Raw genomic sequence first — 17481 nt, 5'->3', positions numbered from 1 at the left:
CAGTCTTCTGCTCTCACAGTTTCTCGATGCTGGCGTGTCCTGGACCTCGTGTGGCATCTTGGATGAACATACATGTTTATCAAGATGCCATAAAGTCCACAGGCAGTAGGATTTATGTTCTGGGGAGGATGGAGACCACACTTCTGTGGTGGGTGAATTGTATTGACACAGATTATTGTTTGTTTGTTTGTTTTGTTTTAAAAAATATTTTATTTATAAAAAGGAAACATTGACTAAACCATAGGATAAGTGGGGTACAACTCCACACAATTCCCACCACCAGAACTCTGTATCCCATCCCCTTCCCTGATAGCTTTCCTATTCTTTATCCCTCTGGGAGTATGGACCTATGTTGACACAGATTTTGTGGCAATGTGACATTATACTCTTATGACAACTACTATTTAAAAAAAATTATATGTAAATACATATAAAGAGATCTAAGAGAGTCTTCTTAAACTGTTTCATGCTTGAATTTATTCTATTTCTTCATTCCCTTTCACACTTTAAACTTGCTCATAATTTTACGACTTGTGCTTCTAGGTCGTGTATTCACTGTGTGTCAACTTGTTGATAGTTACATGTTCCCTGTTTCTCTCTGAATAGCCCTTTAAAAAATTTTTAAAAATTTTTGTATAAAAAAAATTACATGTCAACAGGGGTTTAATCCACACCATTCCCACCACCAGAGTCCTGAATCTTCAGTCTCCCCACTGCAAGTCACCACAGTTCCCTTAAGATTGTAACATGGAGAGAATTATGTTAAGTGATCTAAGTCACAAAGATAAAGATGAGTATGGGATGACCCCACTCATCAACAGAAGATGAGAAAGAATATCAGAAAGGGAAATTAAGGCAGGATCTGACTAAATTGAAAGTAGGGCACTGGGAAGGGGAGATAGCATAATGGTTATGCTATCACACTCTCATGCCTAAGGCTCCTAAGTCCCAAGTTCAATCCCCCGCACCACCATAAGCCAGAGCTGAGCAATGCTGTGGTGAAAAAAAAAAAAGAAAGTAGGGCACCAAAGTAAAAGCCTTGTGGTGATCGGGAGGGTGGACATGGAGCCTCCTGGGACAGCGGGGTGGTGGGGGTGAGGGTGGGTGGGATGGGACACAATCTTTTGGTGATGGGAATGGTGTCTATGCATACACTTATTAAATTGTAGTCATATAAATCACTATTTAATTAATATGAGAGGGGGAAAATTGATTGTATGTCTAACAAAGGGACTTTTCAAAGTTAACCCAATTACCAAATAATGTGATGATAACAGTAACTATCCATTGTCTTCTCGAACCCTAAGACAGCAGGAACCTCACATCTCCACTATAGAGCCTAAACTTCCCCCAGTCCTGGGACCTTAGGGTAGGGGCCCACTTTCCCGCATGCTTCTCTCAATTCTTATCAAATGATATTGCATCCACCAATCACAACCTAATCAACACAACGAGTGCCACCCCAGCATGCTTCACTTCAGACGGTGTCCAGAGACTTCAGGTGTGGAACGACAACCCTTCAGCTTCATCATTTGGGTGAGACCTTTCCTTTCATAGTATTCTCTAATTCCATCCCAGGTGGTTCACTTCCTAACAAAGTCCTAAAACCTAGATATAGACCAGGTTCCAGGAGACAGAGCATATGTTCACAGGTATCCATAAACTAGGGCGAATATATACCTGAAAGCAGTAGTACACTAGAGTTTGCATTGAGTACCCCCCAACACTTCATCTCCACTATTCCAACCTTTGGGTCCATGATTCTTCAACAATTTGTTTGGCTTTCTATGTTAACTCTTTTCAGCCACCAGGTTCCAGATGCCATCAGGATGCCAGCCAGGCTTCCCTGGCCTGAAGACCCCACCAATGTGTCCTGGAGATCTGCTTCCCCAGAGACCCACCCTACTAAAGAGAGAGAGAAGCAGACTGGGAGTATGGATCGACCAGTCAACACCCAAATTCAGTGGGGAAGCAATTACAGAAGCCAGACCTTCCACCTTCTGCAACCCACAACTACCCTGGGTCCATGCTCCCAGAGGGATAGAGAATGGGAAAGCTGTTGGGGAGAGGACAGAATATGGATATTGGGTGGTGGGAATTGTGTGGTGTTGTACCCCCCCATATTATGATTTTGTTAATGTCTCCTCTCTTAAATAAATAATTTTTAAAAAAAATTGTAACATGGCTAACCATCATCTCTACAACTATTTGTCTACATTTATAAATAATTGCACCCTTTTTCTTTCTGATCCAATCCTGTCTTCCTCTCCAAGCCATTCATGACAACATTACTACTGCCATATGTCTCACTCCCTTTCCTTCTCTCTCTGTCCCCGGTTGGAACTGGAGTTCAAAGCCCTCTTATCTTCCTCCTATCACTTCTCCTCCATTGGGAGTATGGATCAAGATGTTTTTGAGGTGCAGAAGGTAGGAGTTCTGGCTTCTGTAATTGCTTCTCTGCTGAACCTGGGCATTGGCAGGTCTATCCATACCCCCAGCCTGTCTCTATCCTTCCTTAGTGGGTCAGAGCTCTGGAGATGCAAGGGTCCAGGACACATAGGTGAGGTTGTCTGCCCAGAGAAGCTGGGATGGAGTCATGGTAGCATCTGTAACTTGGTGTCTTCAACTCCAAGTCTGCAAACTCTTAGCAGGGGTACACTGGCAGCCTGAGGGACGGACCCTCTGACTTCCATCACTTTCTTACTGAATCTTGTTCAAGAACCATGCAGCTTCTTTTATGGGGAATAATAGTGGTGGAAATCTTATAAATGGTAAGTATTGTTTCAGTCACAAGGGCATGACATAGGCTACTGTAAAAATGATAGAAGCATGTTCACACTGTAGAAGATTTTAGATTGGAGAAAATGAGCTTGAACTCCCTAAAGAAGCCCAAATTATGTGACTGACTGAGCATTGACCATGACCAGAATGATAGACAAGTCTGTTAGTCTTGTGAATAGCACTCTTTTAAGTAACTCTTGCAATTCAAGTCTGGTAATGGCAAACTCCTTTCACTTTTGTATTTTGGTACTGTTTTAATTGCTTCTTCATATTTGAATGATAGTCTTGTAGGGTAAAGTACATGTGGATGGCAGTTGTCTTTTAAAACCTTGAATATACTACTTCACTTTCTCCTGGCCTCCATGTTTTCTGCAGAAAGATCTGATGCAAGTCTGGCCGTGTTGCATTTATAAGTCACTTTTTTCTTTTCCCTGTCAGTTTCTTAAAAAAACATGTTCTTGATTTTTGATAGTTTCACAATGATGTGTCCTGCTGTAGATCTATTTGGGTTTAGGAATTTGGGAGTTCTTTCTGCCCCTAAACATCTACATTGTGACTGATTTAGAAAAATTTCTGTTAATTATTTCTTTAAATATAGTTTCTGCTCTAGTCTTTCTCTTCTTTCCTTCAGAGATCCCTATAATTCTGATACTTACTTTTCTTTTTTTTTCTTTTATTTAAGAAAGGATTAATTAACAAAACCATAGGGTAGGAGGGGTACAACTCCACACAATTCCCACCACCCAATCTCCATATCCCACCCCCTCCCCTGATAGCTTTCCCATTCTCTATCCCTCTGGGAGCATGGACCCAGGGTCATTGTGGGTTGCAGAAGGTGGAAGGCCTGGCTTCTGTAATTGCTTCCCCTGCTGAACATGGACGTTGACTGGTCAGTCCATACTCCCAGCCTGCCTCTCTCTTTCCCTAGTAGGGTGGGTCTCTGGGGAAGCGGAGCTCCAGGACACATTGGTGGGGTCTTCAGGCCAGGGAAGCCTGGCCGGCATCCTGATGACATCTAGAACCTGGTGACTGAAAAGAGAGTTAACATACAAAGCCAAAAAAAATGTTGAGCAATCATGGACCCAAAACTTGGAATAGTGGAGAGGAAGTGTTAGGGGGGTACTCATTGCAAACTCTAGTGTACTTCTCCTTTCAGGCATATATTTTGCAGTAGTTTATGGATGCGTGTGAACATATGCTCTCTCTCACAGAACCTGCTCTATATCTAGGTTTTGGGACTTTGTCAGAAAGTGAACCACCTGGGATGGAATTAGAGTATACTATGAAAGGAAAGGTCTCACCCGAGTAATAAAGCTGAAGGGTTGTCATTCCACACGTGAAGTCTCTGGACACAGTCTGAAATGAAGCATGTTGAGGTGGCAGTCATTGTGTTGATTAGGTAATGGTGTTTATGTACACTTCTAGTAAAATGTAGTCATATAAATCACTAGTTAATTAATATGAGAGGGGGAAAATTAATTGTATGTCTCGAAGTTTTTTAAAACACAGACTGAATTTTTTAATATATAGGCTGTGTAATTGATATGCAGACTCTCTCAAAAGCCTAGACCAAGTAGATCAGAAGCAACCAATAGCACAGCTATATACAAGATACTGGGTACTGTACAGCAAACCCTAACAAAAGGACTTTTCAAAGTTAACCCAATTACCAAATGATGTGATGATAACATTAACTATCGATTGTCTTTTTGAACCCTAAGACAGCAGGAATCTCACATCTCCAGTATAGAGCCTCTACTTCCCCCAGTCCTGGAACCCTTGGATAGGGCCCACTTTCCCATATGCCTCTCCCAAGCCATATCAAATAATATTGCATCTGCCGATCACAACCTAGTCAATACAACGATTGCCACCTCAACATGATACTTACTTTTCTGATGGAGTCTTCAATCTCTTAAGAGTTGCTTCATTTTTCCTAAACCATTTTTCTTCTTCTCCTTTGAAGTCAAAGAGTCAGTATGTCTTTTATGACCAGTATGTCTTCTAGTTCTGATATTCTCTTTCTCTCTCTTGGGTAAATCAACTTCCTTGGTTTAGTATTTTAGACTGGAATATATTCAAAGTGTCCTTCATATCCTGTCACACTGCTTTCATTTTTTTCCATTTTCCTATCAAGTGAATCTTTGAAATCATGTATTTATTATTTTCTTAATGTATTTATCTATATAAAATTGAGAGCTCTGTAGTTTTCAAACTTCCTGACAATGTGCTTCCTAAATTCTTTCTCAACTCTTCTGGATTTGCCTCATTATGTTTCTGGCCCTCCAGAAACATGGTTTATTCACTGTTTCCCAGAACCTCACCACTCTAGAGCCCCACTCCACTGAAGAAAGATAGAAACAGTTTGGGGATATGGATTCATGTTCCCATGCCTATGTCAAGCAATGAAGCAGTTACAGAAGCTCATCTCTCCACTTTTGCATACCATATAGAATTTTGGTCCATATTCCCAAAGGGGTAAACATTATGGGAAGATGACCAGAGGGCTCTGAACTCCAGTTCCATCAGGACCTGGACCTGGACTTGGAGAGAGGAGTAAGAAGAGGAGGAGGAGGGAAAGGAGAAAGAGTAGAGTCTGATGTAGTAGATGTGACTTAGACAGGAAGAGGAGGCAAGAACTGCAGGGAAAAAAGTGCAAATATATAAAAATATAGATAGTTATATAAATAGTAGTGAACCCATATCTGTGATCTTGGGAGAACTAATGCAGTTTCCAGTGGAGGGAATGGGACACAGAACTCTGGTGATGGAAAAGGTGTGAAATTATACTCCTGTTGTCTCACGGTTTTGCAAATCAATATTAAATCACTAATAAAAACACTTTTAAAAAGGTTCTGACCCTCATTTTGATTTTGCAGTACTAGCATTTTCCTAATTTTACCCATCTGCTTTTTCTCGCAGGTGGTTCAACTTCGTATGAGATGTTGAGAGAGAGTGGAGGAGCTTTAAAGATTTGACATAGTCCAGGAAAGGACAGGCGTTGGAGAGGTTTGGAGGAAAAGGAACCCTGCTATGTTGCTGGTGGGAATGCAAACTGGTACAGCCCCACTTGATAGATTGTATGGAGAGTCCTTAAACAAATAAAAATGGAAGTATCTTATGATCCAGAAATAGCATTCTTAGGCATTTATCCAGTGGACACTCAGACACTAATTTGAAGGAACATAAGCACCCCTGTGTTTATAGCTGCAGTATTCACTATAGCCAAAGAGTGGAAGCAACCTAAATGCTCTTAAACAGATGACTGGCTAAAGAAGTTATGGGATATATATTCCATGGATAAATGTGTGTGTGTGTGTGTGTGTGTGTGTGTGTGTGTGTGTGTGTGTCCTTTTGGGATAAAATGAATGGAGCTGGAGGTGATTATGCTTAGCAAATAAGTAAAGAGAAGAAAGACAACTGCCAGATGGGTTTCATTCATATGTGGAATATAGAGATATGGTTTATGAGATCCTTCCCCAATAAAATTCCAAACAAAACAGAAGCAAGCAGACTGTAAGACTTGTGAGAACTATGGTGGTTATCTTTGAGAAGTTAGAAGGTTGGGATGCAGAACTTTGGTGGTAAGTGTGGTGTAGAACTGTACATTATAATCTTATAATATTGTGACAAACTATTAATAAGAAATAAAAAGCATTAAAAAGATGTGACATAGTATTATGACATGTAATATCCCTTAAACAGAGCCCTAGTCTGCAGGAGGTGGGGGGGGCAGAGAAAGGGGGTAGCTTCAAGAACTCTTTCTTTTCTCAGACTGATTCCTGAAAGTAGAAACTCTGCTTTGAGGTCAAGGTCACTTTCTTCCATACTCCCAGAAGGATAAAGAATACGGAAGTTTCCAGGAGTTGGGCGATAGCTCAGTGGGTTAAGCGCAGGTGGTGCAAAGCGAGAGGACCAGCATAAGGATCCCTGTTCAAACCCCCAGCTCCCCACCTGCAGGGGGGTCACTTGACAGGTGGGGAAGTAGGTCTGCAGGTGTCTATTTTTCTCTCCCCCTCTCTATCTTCCCCTCCTCTCTCCATTTCTCTCTATCCTATCCAACAACAACAACATCAATAACAACAATAGTAACTACAACAATAAAACAACTAGACAACAAAAAGGAATAAATAAATAAATAAATAAATAAGAATACAGAAGTTTCCACTGGATCATGGAACTTTAGTGGTGGGAACTGTATGGAATTATACCCCTGTTATCTTACAATCTTGTTAATCATTATTAAATCACTAATAAAAATTTAAAAGAAAGAATATGGCAAATTAAAATATGCAGGCTAAAGGAAAAGATAGGCAGATAGACAACAGTTATCTTATAAAACAACACTTATCCAAAAAAATGAAAACACTTTTTTAAGAAGGTAAGATGCACATTCTGTAGAATCTCTGTAGGGAGGATAACAGTCAGCAAGTGAAGACTGGGACATTGTCCTTGCAGGAGAACTGACACAACTTGGAGAAAGGGAGTGCTTGTGGGAGTCAGGGGAATCCATATGGGTGAGTCACTCTAGGAGCTGCAACTGATAGGATTTAGGTGGGGTGAGCAGGTGCATGCCTGACAAGTGTATGATTAGTAGGAAGTTGATGCATGTGTGAATGTGTGATAGGATGGGTGACAATGAATGGAACTCTTGTGGGATGAACATCATCTTTATTCCTCTTTTTTTCTCCATGGTGATTATCTTATATGTTACAACAAATGACATTTTCAGGCAATATGATAAATGTATTAAGCTTACCACAAAAAAGCCAAGTACTGTCTAGTCTTCTAATATGGGCATGGTCAAACTCACAGAGGGAAAGAAAAACATGCTTATCATTTATTGGCTGTAGAGGAAGAAGTGAGAAGTGTTTAGTAGTTATTGAGTTTCAGTTTTGTAAGAGGAAGAGGTCTGAAGATCTATTTCACAATAATATGAGTATAATTAACAGTCATGAATTGTGTGTTTTAAATGACTCATGATTTTTAAAAAGAGAATATTGGAAAAAAATTTAATTCTGTTTTCTTTTTAACAACTTAATGTGTTCCCCAGATTCCACATATGAGTAAAACCATCCAGTAGTTGTCTTCATCTTTTCATATATTTTGTGAGGTGTATTTACCTCCATTTCCAAGACTTTGTGAGACAAAGTGGTTATCTATGGGAGGTGCGGGGTGTGATGTGATGGTGGGTGTTAATCTTACAATCTTATAACCAACTATTAATGATAAATAATGAAAATAAAATTAAATAAACATAAAAAGGGAAAAATTCAAAGGACACAGATCCAACTTTAGTGAACTCACAGAAGTGGCTATACTCTTTGATTCAATGATATAATATTCTAATATTCGTGTTTGACAGAATTTAGACTGTGACTGCTTTTCACTATACATGTATTAAGGTGGTACTATTTTGAGGAGGAAGAATAGAATGTTTCATATCTTTTAAAAAATAAATACATAAATAAATAACATGTATTCCTTTTGGATAGAAACAAAGAAATTGAGAGGAGAGTAGAAGATAGAGGAAGAGAGGGAGGGAAGGGAATGTGAGGAAGGAAGGAAGGAAGAGAGAGAGAGAGAGAGAGAGAGAGAGAGACCTGCAGCATTGCTTCACTACTCCTGAAACTTACTCCCTGCAGATGGGGACCAACCAGGGCCTTAAACTCCTTGCACATTGTAACATGAGCACTCAACCAAGTGTGCTAATGCCGGGCACCTATATTTTCTGTGTTATCTAGTATAAATTACCAAAACTTACCTGAGAGATCCTAATAATTATGCATGCCCAATAGTTTTGAAATAATAGTTGAAGATTCTCAGTTTTGATTTTATTTATTTATCCAGTGGGTTTTTGTTGTTGTTGCTCTGGCTCACCATCATCATCATCATCATCATCACCATCTCATGATCATCATCATAATCAACATCATGATAATCACCACCATCTCATCAAACAACCACGGACTCTCTTACCCCTATAACCACCATCATCTTCAGAACATAACAACAATCACAAACATCCCCTCCTCCACTATTGTTTACACCCTCATGATCATCTCCATCACCACCTCATGATCACCTCCTGTCACCTGGTGACAGTCTGGGCTGACTTTTTCAGATGGAGAAAGAAACAGGGTGAGAGAGAAAGAGAGAGAGAGAGAGACAGAAAAAGAAACATCACAGCACCAAAACCATGCATCTGACAAAGCAGACATTCTATCAGTGAGCTATCTCATCAACTCAGTTTGTATCTATTCACTTGAATTTTATTAAGTCCTGATCAAAAGGAAGCAGTGGTCATTTATTATCATTTGATAAAGGATTATAGAATGCTAATGCTAAAGATAGACAACAAAGAACAATTATTTAAAGTTGATTTAGCCTGTCTGGCCCAGTTTTATTGAACTGTAATTGACAGTTGACATTGTATTTGAAATATACAGCATAGTAGTGTGATATATACGTATATATTATATATATATAATACTTGCAAAAGAAGTACTAACATGAGATGATTTGACATCTATAGGCTTACAGAGTCAAGACTTTTGCTTGTTACTATTTTTTTTTTTTTTTTTGGTCATCACTAGGATTTCTCTGTTTCAGATGGACTTTCTCAGAAAAAATGACAGAGTCAAAGAGAGCACAATACCAGTGTTTCCATCAGTCCTGTGGAGGCTGGTCTTGGTGATGAGAACATTTTGAGATCAACTCAAGAAGTAACTTGCAATATATATCCACAGTTGTTACATTTAGAAACATCAAATGCTGTACATTACAGACACAGGTTGATTGTAAGTGGAAGATTTTACCTCTTTACCATCTTCACCTTCCTCTAACATCTCCTGCCCCAACCTAGGGTAGCCACCCCTCTATTCTCTGTATCTTTAAATGTGACTTTTCCAGATTTTGCAATGTAGTATTTGTATTTATCTGACTTATTTCTTACCACAGTGTACTAAAGCCCATCTATAATATTACAAGGAATGCATTTTTCTTCTTTTATGGTTGAATAACATTGCAAGCATAGCAATAGAGGTTAGATTATTTTCATAGGTTGGGTATTGTAGATCATTGCTTTAGTGAACAGCAGGTATAGATATTCCTTTATGTTAATAATTTTATTTTCTTTGAAAACAGATCCAGAAATGTGATTGTTAGATCATATGGTACTCATTTCCCTATAATTTCTTAGAGCCTCCTTAGTGTTTGACATAGTTACTGCTCAGTATATATTCAGTAACAGTGCTAAGAGTTCCCACTGTTCACATCTTGGCTAAAACTCTTGTCACTTATCTTCTTGGTGACATCATTTCCTCAGCTGTGAAGGGATAGCTTATCATGGTTCAGACTTACATTCTCTGGATGTAAAACTATGTTGAGAACCTTCCTTTGAACTGGAGGTCATTTGTCTGTGTCCCTGGAGAATGTCTCTTCTGTTCCTCCGCCCATTTTTAAAATCAGATTCCTTATGTGTCTACTATGGAAAATGAGCAACTGATTCTTATAGATACTGCAGCTTGTGTTTCTGTAAGGACTATGGATGAAGACCCAGCTCTAGAACAGCAGGACAGTGACAAAGAGCAACAGGAGTGTGTGGAAGGCAGATCTCAGGGAAGGGAGGCATCTAGAGGAGAATTTGTAGAAGCTTTCCACCATTCCTTCTCCCAAGCTGTCCCCTTCAGAGAAGGAAGCTGTCAAGAGACTTGAATCTCAAGTGGTAGGAGAGAAAAGATGTAACTGTGTAAAATAAGTTAACAGTTAATGATGTGCTCATCATATAAGAATTATTATTCTTTGTGTGTGTTCTATGTCCCTGGTACTTATTTCCTCTGTGAGTAATGATGGGCAGCCCCTGACATGGAACTCTGCTACCAAGCCTTCCCCTAGGTCCTGAACCCCCTTCTCCATTCCTTCCACCCCATCACACAGAGGGTCAGACAGGAAGGTCCCTCAGAGCAGCCTGTCTAGGACTTCTCAACAGATCTCAGAAAGGAGGATTCCTTGTAACCCCAGACCCTATGTTGAAATGATACACATGGGCTGCTAGAGAGCCATTTCCTCAGTTGCTCCTCATTAGGTTTCCTCTGCTGACTGCCTACAGAACCCTGGGCCGCTGTCATTACCCCTTGAGCACACTTCACCCACTCATCTCTATGGCTCTCACCTGCTTCTTTGGGGATGCTTTCAGGGATTCACAAGGCTCCTGAGGAGTTGAGGGAGACATGTCACCTTCTCTTATTTGCATAGGATCTCTGGCCCTGTGTGGCCTGTGTGTTGACCTTGCTGTTCTCTGAGGAGAATTTGCCCTCCTCCACTTCCTCCACAACTTACAGTCAGGTCCTCTGCTTCCTGTAAGCATAGATGGCAGAGACACCAAGGAGAAGTAGCATTTTGGGGCTTATGAGGAGGCCTAGAAGGGCAATTATAAAATTTGGAGTAGATGTATTGGGACCTGAAAATTAAAGGAAATAGATTAAAGGAAATCAGAAAAATTAAAGGAAATAGAAATTAAAGGAAATAGAAATTAAAGGAAATCAGAGGGGTCATACAGGTTTCCCTTCCCAGAGATTCATTCTTCCTAGTACTCACTACTTACAGTAAGTTGGATGCCTGATCCAGATTTAAACTTCACATCATCAGGGGTCCCTTTCCAGAACTTCACACAGTAGTAGACACCAGCATCTGCTAGGGTGATGTGGATGGAAAAGTCCATGGTGTCTCTGTGTTGTCTGAAACAGGTGTTACTCAGTGGGTAGTGGCCATCTTTGAAAGTATAGAGTTCCTTCCTGTTTCGTCCTGTGCCCCTGAACCATTTGGCAGGTCCCATGGGGAGCAGAGAGATTATGGTGCAAGGCAGAGTGGCTGTATCCCCAGCTGTGACTGACACTGATGTCTCAGGCTGGATCACCTGTAGCTCCTCACCTGGCATTCATAGAGAGAAACAAACCAGTTTTGTTTGAATCCATCTCATGTGAGCCTGTATGCTTTCTGAAGTTTTTGCCAACAAGGACTTTCATTTTTTGAATGCATACCATGAAGGGCCCTGAGAGCAGCACACTTCATGCTTCAGTGTATGTACCCTAACAATTATATGTAACATGAGGCCCTACTACAAATTAGGAGCTGAGGCACAGTGAGGTTAGGTGGTGTGGGACAAGGTGTTGAGTACCTGAGTCATCTCTTCAAGCACCATGATTTATCAGGTATTTTTGTTGTAAACAGTCTAACCATAAGGAATATTGTACTTTCAGGACCTTCCATTGGGTGGGGCCATGAGATTTGTCCTAGCAGTAAGTTTGACCAGAAATGAGAAATGTCTTTGTGGACATGCATGTAGCTCATGAACATCTATAATCAGCTTCCTACATCACAGAGAACATGGTAGGGTCTGCTCTGAGTATCACCTGAGTGCATATGATGACTGTACATTCCAGCTCACAATGAATGGGAGTTCTATAGAAGGAAAATGTTATATGAATTCTCTGTGTGATTTTTCCCACAGAGCAGTTTATACTATATTAGTTTTCCTGTGCTTCTGTAACTGAAGTCTTGTTGACTAAGGAGTTAAAAGTTTATTACAGTTATGGAGATCAGAAGTCCCAAATTGGTGTTTTGAGTTAAAAAAAATCAAGGTACCAATTGAGCTCTTTCTGTCTCCCTCTTTTTTATTGAGGAAATATAGTTTACATGACTTTGTTATATCAAAAATACAATTTTGCATCTCTCCAAAATATGTGTTAGCACTATTTACTGTCACTAATATTCCATCTCTCTCTTTACCACAGGATGTTGGACCCCTCAGCCCTACTTAACACCTATTGTTCATCAAGTACATATAAAGATACTCAAGGGAGATATATACATACATGTGTATATATATACCACCTTACATCTGAAGATATCAACCAAATACAGCACTGAAGTTAACATCAATAAATGTTTGGCCTATTTTCTTCAGTGTATCTTATGATTTCAAGTTTAACATTTAAATCAGTGATTCCTTTTGGGTTAACCTTAATGCCTTAATGTATGATATGAAATACTGAACAGATTTCTTCTTTGGCATGAGGATATCCAATTTTCCCAATTTCATTTGTTAAAGTGGCTTTCCTTTATGTTATTGGCTTATAGGTCAATAAACTAGAGTGCAGGACATACCTACATGAGGCACAGGTCTTGAATCCCTAGCTCCCATGTGCCAGAATGGTGCTCTGGTATCTCCCTCTCTCACAAAATAAATCCAAAAGTTAGCAGAAGGAAAAGAATGATAACAATTAATGGAGAGATATCTAGACTGCAGGTAGAAAACTCAAAAGCAACAATGGCTCCTCAGAAAGGTCAACAAAGAAAAAAAAGTCAATATGAATGAACCATGGAGGGGAGAAGTGGACAGAGAAAAGAAGAGGAATAATAGGGTCAAGAGGAACCAGTGAGTGGGAAAAACTGCTATCTGTATCCATAGTGCTCATAATTACATCTTGGGCCCAGCTTCCCCTATCCCCTCAACACTGAACTTGTATCTCCTACCATCTCTCAACATGTATTCATCCTTACATGAAAATAAATATCTTGGGAGTCGGGCGGTAGCGCAGCGGGTTAAGTGCACATGGCACAAAGTGCAAGGACCAGTGTAAGGATCCTGGTTCAAGCCCCCGGCTCCCCACCTGCAGGGGCATCACTTCACAAGCAGTGAAGCAGGTCTGCAAATGTCTATCTTTCTCTCCCCCTCTTTGTCTTCCCCTCCTCTCTCCATTTCTCTCTGTCCAACAACAATGACATCAGTAACAACAACAATAATAAAACAACAAGGGCAACAAAAGGGAATAAATTTAAAAAATTAAAAAAAGAAAATAAATATCTTACAGTTAACATGTCTAGAACAACTGAACTCCTGAATTTCCACCCAGTCTCTATATTTCAACGCAGGCAGCTGAGCTATAACAGATGCTCAGATTCCAAATCTTTGTTTTGTTTTATTTTGTTTTTTCTCACACTCCATTCTATGTCCAGTAGATCCTGTTAGCTCTGTGTTAGCAGGCATCCAAAAACTAACCTGTTTCTCTGTCTCTGCTGACTACTATCATGGCGCAGTCACTTTTCTAGCTCCCCTTTCAATGGTTTTTCTGGGTTTATTTATTTATTTTTATTTATAAAATGGAAACACTGACAAGACCATAGGCTAAGAGGGGTACAGTTCCCACCACCAGAACTCTGTATGTCATCCCCTCCCCTGACAGCTTTCCTATTCTTTAACCCTCTCGGAGTATGGATCCAGAGTCATTATGAGGTGCAGAAGGTAGAAGGTCTGGCTTCTGTAATTGCTTCCCCACTAAACATGGGCGTAGATAGGCAGATCCATATTCCCAGCTTGTCTCTCTCTCTTTCCCTAATGGGGTGGAGCTCTGGGGAAGCAGGGCAGGACACAATGGTGGGGTTGTTTGTCGAGGGAAGTCCAGTTGGCATCATATTAGCATTTGGAACCTGGTGGCTGAAAAAAAGAGTTAACATATAAAGCCAAACAAATTGTTGACTAATCATGAAACTAAAGACTGGAATAGTGCAGATGAAGAGTTGGGATCTCTGTTTTGGAAATAGCTAGTAGGTCTATTTTAGGTATATTCCAAAGGGTCCGTGACTTTACTAGTTTTTTCCTGAGCCTGACATCTGATATGCAGGTGGACCTGTTATTGTCTGCTTTTCTGGTTTAAGAATGAAGTCACCTCTTAATTGCTTTACCTAGTTACTTTTATCTCAGTCTTCTGTGATCTATTATTAATCATGTATAAATTTAAAACCCATGTTATATCTTGCCACTTCTTTCTTCAAATCCTGCAGTGAGAAGTATGTCTTTCATTGCAAAACTGAACCTGAAGTTTCAGTAAGAAAGAGGCTTTCTTCTTAGTGTCTCTGTGTATGTTGTTCCTGCTGTTTGTGTTCAGAAAGGTTCTTTCCTCAGAAAGCCACACAAATTATCCTGCACCTTGAAAAGTATTTCTCCGGGGCTGGGCGGTAGTGTGTATGCGTAATGACGGGCGGGCGTAAATATCCCGGTTCTAGCCCCTGGCTCCCCACCTGCAAGGGAGTCGCTTCAAAAGCAGTAAAGCAGGTCTGTAGGTGTCTACCTTTCTCTCCCTCTCTCTATCTTCCCCTCCTCTCTTGATTTCTCTCTGTCCTATCCAACAACAGTGACAGCAATAACAACAACAACAATAAACAGCAAGCAACAAAAGGGAAAAAATAGTCTCCAGAAGCAGTGGATGAGTGCACCTCACAACTTTCATGAACATGGAGTTCTACAAGGAAGAAAACACCATTTTAATTCTGCGAGGGCAGTTCAAGTTTGTAAAGTTGCTGTGACTGACAATGAATATCTTAATGCCTTAAAAGTTAAAAGTTATGAGGGTCAGAAACCCAACACTGGTGTCACTAAGCTAAAATCAAGGCATCAAATTGAGCCTATTGCCTTTATTAATGAAAAAAATTAAACATTGAGAAAATGTTTTGCAAGACTTAACTTATTTGGTATACTTTGTCATATCTCACCAAAACATGTGTTTGTATAACTCTTCTTCTGCCAAAGTGTCATTTCTGTCACCCAGACCCTCCTTTAACTTCCTATTGTCTTCGAGTATATGCAAAATATGCATGTGCAAAATGAAAATCAGAGAAAACTGCAAGATCATCAGGCAATGCCGAAAGCACAATAATATTTGGGAAAAGAAAAATGACAAAACAAAAGCAGTTGTATTATCCCTAGATAACTGTCCCTCTTGATTCTTTGCTTACCCATTACTGTGACTGACAGACTTCTGCATCATTTCAGGGAGGAGAGAGATAAGCAACTAGAAAACAGTGAAAAGCAAGTTCTTGGGAAAGATTTTAGTACCTGAACGTGATTTTTTTGACTTGCTCAAATGCATACACAAGAAGGGTAATAAAGTTAGAAATTAAAAAAAAAATCAACAAAAAGTATGTCTGTGCCTTAGTAATCTCAGTTTTGAAGATAGAGTCTGAAAGTTCACTCAAGTTACCTTGCTTTATGTCTTATATTGTTGGGGGCTAATGGTTTACTGTAAAGTTATTGATATGTGAGTAAAATTTGTCTACAAAACACTCTCACCTCTAGCCTAGGTCCTTTCCCATCATCATGCACCAGATCCTCTACCCTTCCCACCCCCTTCCTGATTTCCTAGGTGTAATGGTCCCTGGAGCTGATAGTCAGAGGCATTTCCAGTGTTACATGGTAAATGTTTAGGATATTAGAAAGTCAGTCACTATTAGATTTCCTGAGGCTTAAGCTGACATTAAGTGATACAGCTATCAGTATCAATAGAGTTCATACAGATTTGGGGATATGTACAGATATATATCACATGAGGAAGGTCTCTTTGTCTTTTATCCCTGGCTTTCCTCCTCCTTATTTAGTTTGAAAAATGGGCCTCAATTTAGTAACATCTCAAAAACTACTTGTTATACAGAAAGAGAGGTTTGCTTGTTAGAAAGTTTGAGGTAGGATAGGGAGTACATTTATAGTAGTAAAAAAGAGGGGGGAGATTAGTAGAAACTTAGTAAAGTGCTCAGAAAAATGCACTGAAAAAGCCCATTTGTAAATGTGCATTTCATCTAGACAGAAATATTCGAAACCAATTACAGAAGCCACACATTCCACTTTCTGCATCCCATAATGATCCTGAGTCCATACTCCCAGAGGGTTAAAGAATAATAAGAAAGCTATCAGGGGAGGGGATGGGATATGGAGTTCTGGTGGTGGGAATTGTATCCCTCTTATCTTATGGGTTTTTTTTTTCAGTGTTTCCATTTTATAAATAAAAATTATAATAAATAAAGGAAGAGAAATTAGTAGAATGAGAAATATTCTTGTCTCTCTTAATTTCTTACTTCCAGAGGGATAAAGAATAGGGAAGCTATCAGAGAGGGGATTGGATATGGAGGTCTGGGGGTGGGCACTGTATGGAAATGTAGCCCTCATTGTAGGGTGCAGAAGGTGGAAGATCTGGCTTCTGTAATTGCTTCTCCACTGAACATGGGCATTAGCAGGTTGATCCATACTCCCAGCCTATCTCTCTCTTTCCTTAGTGGGGCAAGGATCTAGAGAAGCAGGGTTCCAGGACACATGGTGAGGTCCTCTGCCTAAGGAAGTTGGGTTGGCATTATGTTAGCATCTGGAACCTGGTGGCTGAAAAAAAAGAGTTAAGATATAAAGTAGAACAAATTGTTGACTAGTCATGAACCTAAAGGCAAGAATATTGCAGATGAAGATTTGGAGACTCTATTTTGAAAAAAGCTAGTAGTTCCATTTTAGGTATATTCCAGAGGGCCTATGACTTTACTAGTTTTTGCTTCTGCCTGGCATCTAATATGTAGGTGGACCCAGATTATTTTCTGGGGAGATGGTGTCATAGTTAGAAAAAGGGCTAGAAAACTGGATCAGGGAAGAGAATAGCTCCCAAATATGGGGATATATAAATATTGTTAACTGTAAATCCCACTGGTTTGATCTGGGGCCAATATTCATCACAGGAGCCTATGTAACCTCTGGATCCCTGTAGGTCTAAGCTCATATTCTGTGGTCATGGCTAGGAACAAAAGTTTTCTGAAATTAGCCTCCACTCAGAAGTAGACCAACTTAGTAAAAACCATGAACCCCAGAACTGCTGACTTTAGACTTGA

The sequence above is a fragment of the Erinaceus europaeus genome, chromosome 1 (genome assembly GCF_950295315.1).
Source record: "Erinaceus europaeus chromosome 1, mEriEur2.1, whole genome shotgun sequence".
In the NCBI taxonomy this organism is placed as follows: domain Eukaryota; kingdom Metazoa; phylum Chordata; class Mammalia; order Eulipotyphla; family Erinaceidae; genus Erinaceus; species Erinaceus europaeus.
Note: the sequence above shows the minus strand (reverse complement) of the source record.